This window comes from Hydractinia symbiolongicarpus, chromosome 2, assembly GCF_029227915.1.
Source record: "Hydractinia symbiolongicarpus strain clone_291-10 chromosome 2, HSymV2.1, whole genome shotgun sequence".
In the NCBI taxonomy this organism is placed as follows: Eukaryota; Metazoa; Cnidaria; class Hydrozoa; order Anthoathecata; family Hydractiniidae; genus Hydractinia; species Hydractinia symbiolongicarpus.
The window spans coordinates 22833536-22847125 of NC_079876.1; the positions used below are offsets into that span (position 1 = coordinate 22833536).

The window sequence follows — 13590 nt, forward strand, 5'->3', positions numbered from 1 at the left end:
CAATCTTTTTAACGACAATTTGACCATCCTCTCTTAATCTAAACCTGTCGTAATGTATCACATTTGACATAAGTTGCAGCCCGTCCCGAAGGTTCATATATAGACTATCAACCTTCGATTTAAAAAGTATAGTCTCGGTCGACTCTGTACTCAACTACAATTGCCTGCGCACCCTTCCCTGCTGCTGCCCCAACGTTGAGGTCCCGGATGTTCCGGGTAGTTGCGTCAACTGCCGGGTATCCTCCTTATCGCCCTTATCATCCTCATCATGCCTACCTATGTCTTTCTCGTCTGTAAAATCATATCCTGGATTATCAGCCATCTTTATTTACGACCATTTTCACCCCATATAATAAATAACAATGAATACATATGGTATACTGGTGGATCCTTACGCAGAAAGCTACTAGGTATGAAAGGTAGGAGGTAAAGGGTTCAAATTTCCCATACACCATCAACCATCGGCCAGAACATGCCACAAAATGATGTCATTATTCCGGTTAGCCTCAAGCTCTTATTGATTTGGCAATAACAGGAACAAATACAAAACGCACCATCGAGCCGCCTAATCTCAGCACTTTTTATCTTTGGACAAGTTTAGTATCAAGGGGAATGGTCAACCGACAAAAATGTGCATCAAATGCCTGAACGTAGCCAGGACGTCACAGAAACGTGCAATATTCCCCCATCAAAGACGGAGGGCATATTGTAAAGAGTGTAAGGAGAGCGGGATTTGCCCTCATGAAAAACAGAGGGGGCAATGCAGAGACTGCGGGGGAATTCAGATTTGCCCTCATGAGAAATTAAAGTATCGCTGCAAGGAATGCAAGAGAAGTCAAATATGCCCCCATCAAAGGGTGAGATCCAGCTGTAGGGACTGCGGGTGTGGAAGCATACGCTCTCACTAAAGGGAGAGAAATAAAAGCGGGTAAGAGTCTGAGGGAATTAGACGATACTATGTATCAGTATTACATCAACTCGGACAAAAAAGCCCCGCAATTGAAGGACTTTTATGTACCTTTAAAAACCCAACAAGATGGGAAACTCACATTCATCCTTGGCTCCCTATCTCTGCTAGGGTTTGTGGCCTACAAGTATCTGTAACAACGTGCGTTTTTCTGATATATAATAAAGACATGTTAGAAAAATCACCCGTTACAGAAGAGGAAGCAGAAAAGCTCAGTAATATCTACTACACTCCGGAACATCCGTGGGTTGGACGGAAATCCGTTAGATTACTCGCAAAGGAGAGTGGCTTCTCCAAAAAGCTAGTCACTCACTGGTTGAGTAGGCGGCTAAGACATATCAAGGGCCCGAAACGTTCGATTATCCCCATTTTACCATTACAACACCGAATGAGATGCATCAATTCGACCTGCTCTATATGCCACATGACAAGCTATATGGGAACACCTATAAATACATATTAACAGACATTGACGTGGCCTCAAGATACAAAGTAGCAAGACACCTAAAAACCAAAAAAGCTAGCGAGTCGCGGATATGTTTAAGGACATTTACAAAGCGGGACCTTTACACTACCCAAAACGTTTCAATGTGACAATGTTTCCGAATTCAAATCGGATGTAACCAAACTGCTTGAGGGTAAAGGTGTTGAAATTAGACGGGCCACCACAAAGTATCACCATACATTCAGGGCCTTCGTCGAATATTACAACAAGGTCCTTGCAGAAAGACTATTCAAACTCCAGGATGCGCAGGAGCTAGCTTCCAATGGCACTAGTACCACCTGGGTCAAGTATACCATCATACCATTTGTATACCATCGTCAAAATTCTAAATAATTTCAAGACTGCTATGATTGGTATGAAACCTTACAAAGCGATCAAACTGGATGATGTAGCACTCTCAAGGAACGAAGAATATCCCGAGGAGAAACCTCTACCCGAGTATGGATTGTACTTGTGCCTCCTAGAGCACGATGATGCGAAACGACGTGCCACCGATGCTTTCTGGAGTAATAAAACCTATAGGTTGGATCGTATTGTAGCAGGTAGTCGTGTTCTGTACTATTTGAAGGATGCTCCTGAAAGAAGCTTCTTCTCGGAAGAGTTGATGCTTATTCCTGAGGATGTCGAAGTGCCTCCAGAACATGTTAAAGAGTGGTAAACACCCTCAATTTTTACTACCCTGCAAGAGTAGTGAAAATTGTGCCTAATCCGCAAATTCCAGGAGTCTTTCATGTGTATAGTGCTCGCCGAGTCTAAAATGTCTGACCCTCTCCGGGTTGACTTCAATACAACCTCGTTCCCGGAGCCAGTTGTAATGGAAGATGGCATTCGTGGTCTCTGCCAGTACCACGATCTCACCCTTGTGGTAATCAACGAGTTTATTCCCAATCTTCTGTGCTACATATCCCTGTTGACCACAGATTGCAAGGTATTGGAAGGGATCGCCATTCTTCTTCTTGATGATGACCATGCTATTATCCTTGCCGGAATCTTCAAGGTGTGGCACAGCGTGTTGCTATAGCTCCTCAATTTCATTCCCCGACATCATGATTTGACTATCCCTATCCTCAATTTCATCATTGAGTAAGGCAAGGGCTCCATCCCTATCTTCCAGGACTTGACGCTGCTCCTTAATTACATCTTGTAGTTTTTGGACACCTGCCCTGGCCAACCATATAATGACCCTAACTGCTTTTGGTTTCTTTGATCTACGCACAATTTCCAGGGCGCCCTCGAGCGTGACAAAAATGTCATGCCCATTTTTCCTTCCTCCTCGCATACCTGATCAGGGGTCCATGGGAGATGCCACCTTGGACCGTACTATTTCAGACTGACTTCTTAACCTTTTCAATACCCTGAAACCGTCCCAAATCGGCGCGTTTAAACATAGGTTGATCCCGATTATTGGATAGTGTCTCAATGGCTCCTGCGTTTAACATAACTTGCGTTGACATCTTTCTAATATATCAACGTAGGCCGGAGGTTTTCGCCGTGGTCATTTTAATACCCTTATGAGTATTAAAATTGTGTTTGGCTAGGTGTGCACTTCCTATTACGAGACATATCGGTTAACCTTGGCTATATTTTCGCTTGCCCACATAGGTTGAGTGTTGGTGTAGGGTAGCCTTTTCGCTACCTAAACAAGCGATGGGACATCCCCATTTTTCTTATATTTAATTGGTACTTTATGATCGATATGCCACTCCCCATTGTTGCCCCAGGTCATACCCCCAACAAACTGAGCTTTAATATGGGCCTGCAGTATCGCGATATCGCAACCTAGGTACTCCAGGGAACTGGGCTCCTTGTTTCTCTTTAGGGCGTGGTAGGTTTGGCTTTTTACGGCATGGGCAAGATGGCCGCGAGGATCGCATATGGGGCATTCCCGCCTCCGTTTTTCATGGTGGCAGAAGCTTCCACCGCCGCAGTACCTACAGGTGTATCTTATCTTACCATGTTCGCCGCATCTACCGCCATCCCCACAGTTCTTGGACTCCGATCTTCGCCTACCATGTTCCCTGCAGATCTGACTTCCCCCGCACTCCTTACAGATGGATCTCATTCTTTGATGGTGACATATTTCACTTCCTCCACACTCTTTACAGGTGGACCGTCTTCGATGCGCACAATTTGTACGCTCCTGCGACGACTTGAGAAAATTCAGGCATTTGACGCACATTTTTGTTTGTTGGCCATTCACCTTGATCTTAAAATTGTCCATAAATAAAACATGTTTACATTTTGAACATTTCTTGGCCTCCTCCACATTTGTTTAGTAGCCATATCTTCAGGTAGCTTTTTTGTATGGTAATTCGAGGATCTTCCAAGCTCTGGGGTGTTCCAATCTCACATACAAGCACGCATGCTTGGAATTTTTCAGCTCAACTTTAATCTCGTCCCAGTCCAGGATGAGATTCGTTTCCCCGTCTATCATTTTCATGTCACTTTTTTCTCTAGGGTACCACGAAAACAGGGATTTTTTCTGTCTCCTCAGATTCTTGGGCAGGGCAGTATAGTTTTGGGTTAAGAGCCACAGGCTATGCTTGCGATGCATTCCCGAAATAGCTAATTCAAGCAAGGGCTGCCTTTTTTATCAAGGCTTTCGTCAGATATCATGTCGTCAACCACGAAAAGACTCTCCTCACCCGCGAATAACGACGACAGTTTCGCTATCTATTCAAACAGTTGGTCCTTGAGGTCTATCAGGAACACGTATTTGTCGCGGCAGAGCGATGCCCTTTCGAGATAGGCAGCGTTCCATTTAATTGTTGAACACAAAATGACTATGTTATGATAGTGGTGTCTGTATTCGACTTCAAGTAGATCCAAAACACGTTGAGTCTTACCGCAAGACGTCGGACCTGTAAGGATCGCTGTATGCGGGACTCTTACGACATCCATTTACTAATAGTTGCCCCACTTTCGATCGTGAATTTTGGGGTATACCCCGGCGCATGTAGAGCAAATCAATACGCCTCCATGCCGGTTTTCCAAGGACACATGACAGGCAGGGCAGAGCTTAGTCCCTCGAGCCTTATATTTAAGGGGTGGTGGAGTATATGTTAATTTATTTTGTAGGCATCTTAATGCCTTGCGGTACCTCTTAACGAGCCCTGCCTTCTCATGGCTATCCCCGATGAGTTCGGTGTATTGACTTATAATCTGGTGTGTTAGTAGTTCATACAGGATGAGTTAATTCTCATTCTGTTAAACACCTCGAATTCCCACAATAATAGCTATGGGATCCATCTCATGTTCAACGTACCCGATATTTCTGTTTGCTACAGCCCGCCTCTCCTTGGCTCTATCAAGACAACCTATATAGGTCTTGGTTCGACTATTACCCCTAATTTTAAACTTGTGCAGGGGTAATAGTTGCCTACATACTCTACAACATTTGATATCCATTTGTTAGAGCATACTGTGCCCGCCGTAATGCATTAGTGACGTCAGAAAGCGTTGGGCAATTAAAAGTTTCATCGCATCTGAATCGTACCTTGTTATTTACGTGCCTCTCGAAATTTTCCCACCTGTACCCCTTATTAAATTGGGACTGAATATGATCCTGCAACATAATTATCAACTCGTATAGGGGATGCATGTAGATACGACGTTCGGTGTGAAATTCGCCTAAGATCAAGGCAGGAAATGTATGTTTTTGTTAGTTGGCCTTTGCCATTTACCTTAAACTGGTTCAATGGGAGGGATTTTGAACATCCGAAACATTTTTTGGCCTCTTCCATATTTTCTATATCTTACTGAGATATAGAAATTTCACTAGGCGGTCTATTGCTTTGGCACGATACTTGCAGGTAACCATCCTTTGAAGACGGCCATTTCACGACTTGCTCTTCCTGCTGAAAAATAGGCAACCATCTTAATGACATCGCTGGTGTCCATTTTTGTAGATGTCAAAAAATTTCTTACCTGCCATGGCATAGGCAAAGGTGAAACCAAGGTCCACGACTGTCTCGTAAAGCAAAGCTAAAATCTCCTTTTCTTTCGGTGTTACGTTACTTGCCATTTTATTAGTATCATTATTTAGCAAAATTCATTGCATGCTCGGGATAGGCTCGCTTTTGCCATGTTTACCCTGTTGGGGCTCTGGTGCGGAGTTTTAGGGTTTGTTGGATTCCCCATTTTTACCTCTGCTAAACATATACCAGACACCTACTCCTATGGCAATCACGGCTATCGCTCCAATCCATAGATGTGAACACTGTCCATTGATTGTACGGAACTGGTCTCAGAAGAGGCTTTGACTGCGGGCTCTACAGTACCCTCTTGTCGCTTCATTTCTTCCTTCCTCTTCTTCATCAGTGCCGCCAACTTATACCCCTGCGCAACCCTTCCCCGATGCTTTGGTCGCTTTGTAAAGACTCTCTTCTTGTTTATCCTTTTCACTCATTTTTATTATCGCACCGTCTTCGCCTCCTCCACCTCCTCCACCTCCTTCCCCGCGTTCTCTTTCTTTTTTCCCATATGTCGGGCTGTATGGCTTGCCACAAGTAGCGGGGCCAAACACCTCCCAATGCTACAGTAAACGAGGATCCCAAGGTCTGTCATGCTATCCCGGATAATGGGATCTTCCTCGATATCTCTCCTTAGCTCCTCAACGCTGTCGATATCAACTATATTTCCAACCATGCTAGCATATAGACCGATAACATGGGTTGACAGTGCTTTTGCGGTCTTCTCACCCTTCTCCTGGAGTTCCCGTTGCACATACTCAGTATGGACTTTCTCGATAGCCTCCTCCGGAGCCTTGTTAACAAACCCTTCGGTACATTTTTTCGGCAAAAGGTGCCCTTTACCTTCACGAAGTGCCTCCTTCAAAGCCCGACGCTTATCGATAGGTTTCTCAATCTGCTCATAGGTTTCGTTGTCGAATACTTGTGCAATATCCGACAATCCTTTTATTATACGTCTATATCTGAGGAAGCAAAATGCGATCAGAGCATACGGTAGGAGTATGGCGATATCCAAGCATGCCTCCATTTATTCCCTTGCGGAAGCTAGGCGGTAATCACCTCTGGCAAGCGTCATAATTTGATCTTTTTGTACGATCCGTTTATCATCCGCCCTGTTAAGGGCTAACTTGTTCACCTCTTGCGTGTAAACCTTATGCCCCTTGTTTTGAATAAGCACATGGCTTTTGTAGATATCTATGCCCTCTTTTAGACACCGCCGATAGTCATCGAAAGTGATGGTTTTTTCGGTGACACACCTCTTCACACCCTTCGCTTTGCGATCACCGCCTTTTTTGGTAAAGTTCCTATAGGCGTAGAGTTTGGCCCTTAAGGTTATGAACTCTGTCATGATTTTGCTACCTAATTCATCCTTTATCAAGCCCACCACGTTCTTATTTTTACCTATTGGGAGGGGCTTTCCATCATCCGGATTATAGGCACTTGTATCAATGCGTGCCTTAACATACTGCACGATATCCTTGTAAAGGTTCCCCGTTCGGATGTGGTACACAAAGGAGTTCGTGTCCATATAGCAGAGTTTTCTTTTAGAAATATATTTGGGCTCCATATAGCCATAATGGAACTCAACAGCCTGACCTATATACACCGGCTTATTTATCTTCACCTCAGTCTTGCCCATCTCAACATCTACTAAGTTTTTGCTAAACGTGCTTCCACTCTTAAAGTTTGGCTTCATCACAAGCTTCGTGTACTTGTCTTCGTTTGTGACCAGCTAAATATTGCGGTGATTTCTAATATTCTCCGTAGTTTTGCCGAACACCGAGAGGTTCATGAGCTTGTAGAAATCCTTCTCGAACTTGTTCTTTGCGTTTGTTCTCAAATCAGTGTTTTGATCGATATAGCCCGCCAGCCATGCTTTCTGATTGAACCGGATAGCCCTGCGTACACTCTTCAACTTAAGACCATGCTTTAAAGTCTGGTGAAGAGCCCTGATGTGTACCACATATTAAAGCTTATGCTTTAGATTCGGTATCAATTTCTCAACCTTGTGGACCGTCCTGCGTTCGGGCAGGAACGGTAGCTCATTATGTTTCTCATGTAGTCCTCGGGGTAATCAATATCTACCTCCAGAATGTACCCATGCTTGTTCCCTTCAACAAGCTTCTCGATCCGCCTTTCGGTGAATGCTTTGACGTTTGACACCCATTTGAAGCCGTCCGTTGGCAGGTCTTGACACATCACCCGTATAGGTTGTTGGCATCTAGATATTGCAGGTAGGAGGATTCGACCTCGTGATCGTACTGGTCTCCGATGTACTTATTGTTAGCTTTGGCATACCAGTGTACGGCCTGGTTTATACCCCCTCCACTCAAACATCAGTAGCATGTTGGGGTCTGTGAGGAGCTCCAGCCCTATACCTGTAAATTTCAGGGCTGCCTTACATGCCAAGCCGGGTGCACTGTAAAAGTGTGCAGGATCAAGCTTGTAGTTCGTTAGGCAGACACCTCGAAATGTCTCGAAGATGTCGGCTAATAGCAGAACGTCTATTGTCAGGTAGATGTCACAGTAGTCCACCATGGCGACGTTATCACCCTCCGGGGTAATGACATCCCATACTTTTTACATAGGTATAGTCTCTGTCGCTTATCCCCTTTATATTGAGCTTGCTGTAGAAGGCCTCCTTTGGAGGTAACTCCAACTCCTCAAATCGCTGCCATCCATTCACGCATTCATAGGAGTACACGCCCTTTCGAAGAATTAGCCTGAAGACATCATCTTTGTCGATAAAATTGGCCATTGATGGTACATTTGCCTTTACATGATCCCAATTAAGTTGCTTGGTGGTATTCGAATCGCAAGCTTTACACCAAAAACTTGCCATGTATTCGGCGTCTATGCCCTGGAATTCAAGACAGGTATCCGCACACTTCATACATTTCATACCTGCGGCATTTGTTCCAATGAGGTTGCTTGCCAAATTGTCAAGGCTTGAGGCCATAAATCGACAGGAGTCGATGAACCTTATTACGATTGTCTTGTATTTTTCACCATCTCCATGCCCCATATCTCCAAGCGGTTATTCTTGCCGTCATCAAAAGGCTTCATGCAGATATGGCATTTCGATGCCTCGTCATGTCCCCTTTTTAGGACATCTGTTAGGGGCTTCATGTCCTGCTACGGGTATGTATTGTATAGTCTTTTAACCTCATCAGCCAGGTGGTTGACAAAGCGGGTTACACAGTCCTCACCCCTGTATGCTGTTAGTGGATCTGGTACATTCCCATAGGCAAAGGTGCTATAGGTACACCAGCCGGATGGACCATGCCAGCTCAGCTTCTTGATCTTTTTACCTCTTGCATCCTCTACTGGTACTAGTAGGCTCTCGAAATATGCATAGATGGCAAAGGGTACTTTGAATTGTTGCTAGCCATCCCTGTAGTATAGCCATTTTTCGGCCTCATTTGGCATTGTAATCTTGACTGCCCCGTGGTCATTGCAGTAGCCATGGTGCTTATCCCTCGATTCCATTGTGGGAAAGGCCTGTAACCAATTTAGGCAGAAGTGCATTTTTGCAGTATTTTTTGAGGTATCACTACCCAGGAGCCGTGCAAGGCTTTTGACGGCTACGTAATGGGTCTTTTTGTCATCTGTAAGGAGGAGTAGATTCGCCTGCTTCCTACGTCCGTTGTGCGCCGATTGACGTAGGATATTGATCTTCTTCCCCGTTATATAGAGGACGTTTACCGCAATCTTCTTGTTGTTATCCTCGAATTTGCTTATGCTTTTGGTACTCGTCGGGAACTCTATACCCTCCCAATTATAGTGGCCTACATAGGGCCTCAGCGTGCTGATTCTTTGTGGATCTCTTTTAATCTCCACATGATGTAGGCCAGCGATGATGCCCCAATTGAAACACTCCTTATCATCATTTTTCGGGTTAGTAATGGCCTTCTTGGAGGCTATCCATTTGGGTGCTTGTATATATGATGAACCCCTTGTTAGCCTTAATTTGTGAAAGTCTACGTCGAGGTGTAGGATTTGGGATATTGTAAAGCCACTCCGAGGTAGTGCCCGGTTTTTCACGCCTGTTTTGATCTGGGCAAACATCCTATCCACGTCATCTACGTCGTTACCCTGGAATGCCGAGGCCATATTACTATGGAAGACCTTATTCACCTCAATGTACTCCTCATTCCCATTAGCCTCTTCTATATTTGATGATTTTTTCCACATAATCCATAGCGACAGCTGTATCTTCGCTGACCCCATATCTTCTACCTGGTCCCCAACTAAGGTTCCCACATTGGGTCGTACCATCCCGATATACCCGTCAACTTTGGCACCTCCTATACCGGGAATTCGGAAACTCCGGAAGGTCCTGTGAAGAGCATGCTTATGTTCCTCGGGCGTGAAGTCGTGTCCCAGCTGATTGTATATATAGTCTTCATCGGCCTCCTGTTCGACTTCATCATGCAGTGTAGGTTTCGCGCCGGCTGCCCTGCCATAGAGTCCCATAACAGTACGTTTGAAGGCTGAGTAGTTACTCTTGACCCCCTCCTTTATAGGCTTTGGGACAGCATCAACCAGCCAGTTGTACCATTCCCGTATCTTATCCCCTACAATGGAACGATTTTTCCACAGCTCCTGTTTCTCAAAAATATCCATAGCCTCTGGCGTTGGCAGTATGGTTACTGGCCTTACGGGCTTTCGTTGTCCAGCCCTTCTGGGTGGCCTCTGTGGCACATCCAATAAAGAAATCAATTCAGCCTTACGTAGTCTATAATACCCTTTTAGTTCACGGGTTTTTGCGATATCACGTAATTGCTTAGCAGTATGTGTATTCATTCTCTCTTTATTATATAGAATTTTAACATTGTCGGAAGATTTCATAATGGTCAAAACTAACGCTGTTATTTCCCTCAGGGAATTTCCCTTTACTCATTTTTGTATGATAGGGAATTTCCCTTATGTGTGTAGAATATTAGGAAATTGCGCTAGAACCTTGATGACGTCACATCAGTGATTAATACGTACTAGGTCTTTGATCGTGCGGTGACTATTAGGGGATTGTTGTGACTTGCCGTGACGTCACGGCATTACGCGCACGCGATTGCGCTAGAACATACATTTCCCTATCTCTAAAACTTTCTCATTTACGAAGTTGTATTTTGGACAGACTATTCAGACTGGTGAATGTGTTACTATTGAGAAGTTCATACATGGTGATTTATGTATGTATGTATATGTAAACAATGATGGAAATATTGCGCCTAATCGGACTGATGAGGTGTTAGCCAAAGCTGGAACATTAACTCATTACACTTATGACCGTTCAAATAAGAAATTGATGGTTCTTGATTTACAGGGATGTGAATACTCTCTATTTGATCCAGAAATTGCCACTGTTGACTTGCGTGATACATCAGATGAAAATGTTTACTTTTGTGTTGGGAACTGCTCAGTATCTGCTATAAGCACCTTCGCTGCACAACATAAATGCAATAAGTGGTGCAAGATGATGAATCTAAAAGAACTCAGTGATTCTCAGTAGTTCAAGAAACATTTCCACTGTTTATTACATTTGTTCAACTTTTTTGTTTAGAACATTTATCATAAGTTCCATTTATTTTCTGTTCACTAATATAAACTTTAGTTATCATATTTGTTTTGCAAAAAAAGGAATATCTTAGTAAAAACAGATGCTTCTCCAGTGTATTGCAACATCAGTTTATTACATTTCTCTTTTACTCTAAGAGAAACGAAGTCAAAATCTTCTGTAAAGATATCTGATGCTTCGGCTGCCTCAGAGATTTCTTAAGTTGACACTATTTTACCTATGATGAAAAAAAAAACATATTGAAAATCCCCCTCATGTTTTTTGTATGTATGTATATTTGCAACTTTACAAAATCGATGTTGATTTAAATATATATATATATATATATATCACTGTGAGACATCTTTTACAAGTTAAGTTATATAAGTATATAAGTTCATTTTGTGTTACTGTGTATGGAATAAAATTTTTCAATAAGCTTGCTTATTGATGTTAGTATACTACATACCACATTCATTTAGGCCGTATTCTCCAGGAAAAGCATGGATATGATTTGGTATACCATCCGGCAATAAGGTATTCTTTTGCGCACGGATCCTATGGCTATTCCAAATCCTCACGAAAGTGTCTGCTTCCTTTTGAAATAGGGGAATCATGACATATTCAAGAATATCCCTGAATAAAGATCATTTCCTTTAAAAAAAATGCACGAAATATAGACAACTTCCCTGGAATAGTAAAATTATTTTATATAACTATGCAATTGGTTCTTAGAATCGTAGTAACCATGATCTTTCAACCAACCGAGCCGAACCTTGAAGTGTTTTTCTAAGCGCTTGTGTAGTTCCTTCCACCATCTCTCAATCTGAAAGTAATTACACTGAAATGAATCAAATGTATATGTATACTTGTTACAAGACACATCATTGCACATATTAGTCCGGAGATTTCCTCATGAAAATCATGCCCAAAGAAAAAAATTGATATATATAAAAATTATACTTGATTTGATGTGAGGGACCATACATGACAGAATCTGTAGGATTTTCCATATCGATTTGATTTAGAAATGCATGTATTGCAGCCATATGTCCAGTTTCAGAACCTTTATCTACTCTGATAAACTTTGCAATTTCATTTGTTTCGAACAAGTGTTCTAGATAAAATCTGGCTATCAGCTTTAGGGTTAAGGTTACTGCTCCACACTTTGAGCCACATGATTTTACGGCTGCATGTGTCGATCGACCCATATACTGCTATTGGATACGTACTGTTATGATACGTACTGTTATGATTTGTCGTAGCCGTCTAAAGAATAAACCCAATTAGGCCCTTCTGATATGAAGTTTCCCTTTTCCTTTTTCTGTTTGGTACAATTTTCCATAGCTACAGGGTCTGCTTCATACATTGCTGCATGCACCACAGCTCTAGGTCTAGGTAATTTTTGGTGCATGGTTCTATAGCCCAAAAGCTCACCAGGTCCATTCAATTCTAGTTGCACAGCATCTTGAACCTGTTCCACTGTTACTGTTTTGTCAATATAATATACGCTAAAATATCTCAAACGTCTGTCAAGACTTCTTGCACTCCAAGCGTACTGTGGAAAACTCTTTCCCATAAACCCAAAACTTCTTTTCTGGTGAGATTTTGCCCGACATGCCCGACATGCCCGACATAGCGCACTTTTTAAAGAATCATCATCTTTTCACGTGTCGTTACGAATTCGCCTGGACGACATTTTTGTTTGTGTTTATATTTTCTGGGCGAATTGTCCGGTAATCGAATGGCAAAGACGGGCCACAGACTTTTTTAAATCAAAATTTTTTTGCGTTCTATGTGAGTATTGTTTCAGTTGTATTATTTTTTTTCAGTTGTACTTTATGTTTGATTTATATTTTATTTCATTTTTAATTTCAATTAATTTAACTTTAAAACTAAATTGAAATATTTTTTAAAAAATGAAAAAAATTCCTTGTGCAACGATGGGCCACCATACTATTATCCCATTTTATTACCAAATGTTAATAACAATCTGTATGACAAATTAATTTGCAAATATTGCAAGTAAACATACCATATCTGCACAACTTCGCTGCAAACTAAAAATATGCTCATAACTAATATCGTTTTCATGTTATTCGGTATTTTCAAGCGTTTAGCGTATCCACTTGTCAAGCGTTGGCGTATCCATTTCGTTTGATTCCTACATCGCTGAGAAACTCCTCTCAGACATTTGGAATTAATTGATAATAAATTCTAAACGAGCAGTATTAATTGTAAAAAAATCACATGTAGAAGGAATATTAGAACTTATCAAGTTGCTTTAAACTAATTGGCGCAGTTAATTCACCATGTTTTATGCGGGGTTGTTAGAAGAATGTAACTAAAAAAAAGTTTTTATGAAAGTAGATATAATTGCTGTAATAAAAAGATATAATTGCTGTAATAAAAAGCTAATAAAAAATGTTAAAAACAACAGCGATGGAGATGAAAGAATTGCGATGGAGATAGGAAAGCTAAAAACTACGATGGAGTGTAAAAGGTAAAAAGGAGAGCAGGTTTAAAATTTATTAAAAGTCACCAATCGCCAATTAAATGTTTCTGTATACGTTTCGTACGTCGCCAATCG

The 13590-nt window shown here is 42.1% G+C and overlaps 1 pseudogene; it reads right to left on the minus strand.

Annotated features, from left to right (window-relative positions):
- Positions 1-11102: 11102 nt before the first annotated feature.
- Positions 11103-13367, minus strand: LOC130630221 (uncharacterized; annotated as a pseudogene).
- Positions 13368-13590: the final 223 nt, after the last annotated feature.